We start from the raw sequence: 3,846 nt of genomic DNA, 5'->3' as shown, positions 1-3,846 counted from the left end.
GTTTTAGCTGAATGATGAAATGAATGGCAGGAAGAAAGTCAGAGAGACGAGAGTGCATGAGAAAGGGAGGGCAGCAGGAAAGAAAGAGAACAGTTCTAATCTCAGTCCTGAACTCATAATAACATATATAAAATGTTTGATTACCTTTTTTAAATGCCAGAAAATGGTGAGGTTGGATATTTAAGACCATCCCCCGAACTGAAGCCTGCCCCGAATCCTTCAGACTTTTTTGGGGGGGGGGGGGGGGGGCGGGAGGCAAGCCGGCGATTGGTGTGAACTACAGAGGAAACACCTTTTCTGACCGCTCATTGGCTAAGTTCCCTGTATGCCACTGGTAATATTCTTAGTAACTTGGGTAATAAGAATCCAAAAAGGTGATCTAGGGTTTTCAACACACTCCTGGAGAAAAAAATGAAGGTCCGCTGCTGGAGGGCTAAGAAATGTCATATCCTGCCCTAGCCGGTGTGGCTCAGTGGATAATGCCTTGGCCTGCTGATGGCAGCGTCTGGGTTCAATTCTGACCAACGGCATGTACCTAGGTTGCAGGCTCTTCCCTGGCCGGGGCCCAGATCAGGACTCATGCAGGAGGCAACCAATCAAAGTGTTCCTCTCACTTTGATGTTTCTCTCTGTCTTTCCCTTTCTCTTCCACATTCTCTAAAAATCAATGGAAACATATCCTCAGGTGAGGATAAAAAAAATAATAAAGAAATTATTATTATATGAAAGACACATCTTGAAAATGCCTAAAGAAAGTTGTCATTTTTTCATGGTGAAGGGACTGGAGTCCATGTTGATGAAAACACCTTGGTGGCTGCGATGACTGGCAGTGGCTGCAGCAGCAGGGTGATGGGGCTGGTACCTTCCCCTGATCAGCCTGGTCGCCTCCCACAAAGGGAGGCCAGACTGTGGCTTTGGTCCGCTCCCCAAGGGGAGCAGGGAGCGGGCCTAAGCCATCACTAGGACATCCCCTGAGGGCTCCCAGTATGTGAGAGGGGGCAGGCTGGGCTGAGGAACAACACCCCCCCCCCCAGTGCACGAATTTTGTGCACCAGGCCCCTAGTCTATATATTAAAAGCCTAAGCGACCGTTAGGGTGGAATGACCAGAACGATCAGTTGCTATGATGTACACTGACCACCAGGGGGTAGATGCTCAATGCAGGAGCTGCCCCCTGGTGGTCAGTGCGCTCCCACAGGGGTGCGCTGCTCAGCCAGAAGCCAGGCTCACGGCTGGCAAGTGCCTCGGCGATGGCGGGAGCTTCTCCCACCTCTGCAGCAGCACTAAGGAGCAGCGAGCAGGCAGGCAGTAAGGAGTGAGGGGTCCTGGACTGCGAGAGGACACAGGCTAGGCTGAGGGACCGCCCCCCCCCCCAGTACACAAATTTTGTGCACTGGACCTCTACTCCTTAATATTAAGGAATCTGGCTACTAGTTCCACCTTTGCCTCAATAATATTTGAGTCTAGTAGAACTTTATTGAGATCATTTAAACTTTTCTGATGATTCTTGACTCCTTTATGAACAAGAGCATGTCTACAGCATGCTTTCACATACCCATTATCTGAAGCACCTAATCACAATCCTGCTTAGCCTCTGCAAACTGGTACAGCTTCAAGTAACAACTTCTGTTTGTATAAAAAGCACATTCCTTATTGTTAATCTTTAAGCATTCGTGTTATTTACCATGGGCATCTTTATAGTTTTTGTCCTTTACACATTGATTTCCTTTCTTAAGAATTTTAAACTTTTTTTCATCGGTGACGCCCAGCTGGTAATGGCTGCAGGAATCTCCCACTTAGTCTGGGGGCATCTCTGTCGCAGGCTGCCAAGCTCACAACTGCACAGAAATGGGTACTAAAGCGATGGGTGAAAGCTTCTCCCACCAGCTAGATGCATTCAGATCCATTAAAATTCTTGTTCTTCTGTTAATACTATCATTTGCTATCTGGATTCCATAGTCTATTTGCAGAACACTTTTATAATTCACATAAGCTTTCTGATATTTCTCTAAAGTTTCATTGGCCATTGCTCAGTTGAAAAAGAGGTTTGACTGAGAATGAAGTTCCAGAGCCATGTTACAATCTTGAATGTAGTCACTGCAGTTTCCTTCCTTTACGTAGCATGCAGCTCTAGTTGAATATAAGATATTTAGATCTTCCACTTCCTGCAGGCTTCAGCTGTGCCTCTGCAAACTGCCCATTTTTTACAGCTCTGCGACAGTGGGTGGTGGATGGAAGTTGGGGAGGGGCAGGAAGAGGATGAGACATGGCCCTCTCCGACTGTTTACCACCCTTGCTTTTGCTTCTGTTGCTTCTGTTGCTTGGGTGACCTCAGTGGGAAATGGATGCAGGAAGAAGGAATCAAGAGTTTGCACTATCAGGAGAAAGGACCTTGGCGCCATTGTGCACCCAACGCCGAGGCACAGCTAGGCTAAAACCTTTTTAATAAGGTGCCTCAAACTTACCTAACCCTCTCCACTCCCAATATCTATCACACAGATAATCGGTGCCTTGCAAATAACCAGATAAACTACACATAAACATTCTTAACCTTCCCTTATCAGATGCTCTATTTATCATAATTCATAATTCAGTTTTCAGAGAGTTCCCCAAATGGGACAAGGACAATCATACCCCATGTCCAACAAGGAGATTCTGGCAAAAAAAAAAATGCAGTAATATTCAGACTTGGTTATCAGTATAGCAACCATTCAGAATCAATATTTTTTCCTAGGCCTAAGTTTTCAGAAGAATTTCCATGCTTGCCCTAGCTGGTTTGGCTTAGTGGCTAGGGCGTTGGCCGGTGGGCTGCAGGGTCCAGGGTTCGATTCCAGTCAAGGACATGTACCTTGGTTGCAGACTCGATCCCTAGCCCTGGTCGGGAGACAACCAATCAATGTGTCTCTCTCATATCGGTGTTTCTCTCTTTGTGTCTCTCTCCCTCCCTTCTACTTTCTCTAAAAATCAATAGAAAGTATCCTAGGGTAAGGATTAACAACAACAACAACAAAAGAATTTCCATGCTTAAGTATTATGAGGCACTGAACTTGTGACATTGGGAATAAAAGAACTTTTTTTTTTGCCATGATGTCCTAGATATGTCAATATTTTACCAATTATGCCAAAAAATTATATACAAATCTGAAGACCACAAAGGCAATGAGTGGTCAACAAAATAACTCACTTATACAAAAGAGGTCAAAAACAAAGTTCATGGGAAAACTAGGGATGCAACTTTTGGCACTAAAAAGTAAAATTTCAGGCAATGATTTTCATATTTGATTTCTAATGAATTTCATTTATTCTCTGCTTTATCCTGTATATCTCTGGGCTTCTTCCCTTCATCCTGACTCACCTTACTAAAAATCCTCAAGTCTTTCCTCATCTCTTTTAGCCTCATTACAAGGAACCCTTTCAAAGCCTTTTCTGGGCCTGAAACTACTGCAGAAGCAAGGACCCTAATATCCATTCTGAAAAACACTAGGCAGAAACTAGAAATGGGATGAAGGATGATAGCAACTTTTTTTTAACATAACCAGTCATTTCTGAGGTCAAATCTAGCCTAAGAATTATGTTCCAATTTAAAAAACCAACACTGGCCCTAACCCGTTTTGCTCATTGGATAGAACGTTGGCCCACAGACTAAAGCAGCCGTGGGCAAACTACGGCCCGCGGGCCGGATCCGGCCCGTTTGAAATGAATAAAACTAAAAAAAAAAAAAAAAAAGACCGTACCCTTTTATGTAATGATGTTTACTTTGAATTTATATTAGTTCACACAAACACTCCATCCATGCTTTTGTTCCGTGCCCTCCGGTCCAGTTTAAAAACCCATTGTGGCCCTCGAGT

General features: G+C 44.4%; 1 protein-coding gene across 1 annotated transcript in view; it reads right to left on the bottom strand.

Moving 5' to 3' along the window:
• Window positions 1-3,846, bottom strand: part of BBS4 (Bardet-Biedl syndrome 4) — a 74,991-nt gene that overhangs the window by 23,002 nt on the left and 48,143 nt on the right. The gene's annotated exons all lie outside the window — the stretch shown is intronic.

The sequence above is a fragment of the Myotis lucifugus genome, unplaced genomic scaffold (assembly GCF_000147115.1).
Source record: "Myotis lucifugus unplaced genomic scaffold, Myoluc2.0 scaffold_41, whole genome shotgun sequence".
In the NCBI taxonomy this organism is placed as follows: domain Eukaryota; kingdom Metazoa; phylum Chordata; class Mammalia; order Chiroptera; family Vespertilionidae; genus Myotis; species Myotis lucifugus.
The sequence above is the reverse complement of the archived record's forward strand: the minus strand, read 5'-3'. Positions and strand labels throughout refer to the sequence as shown.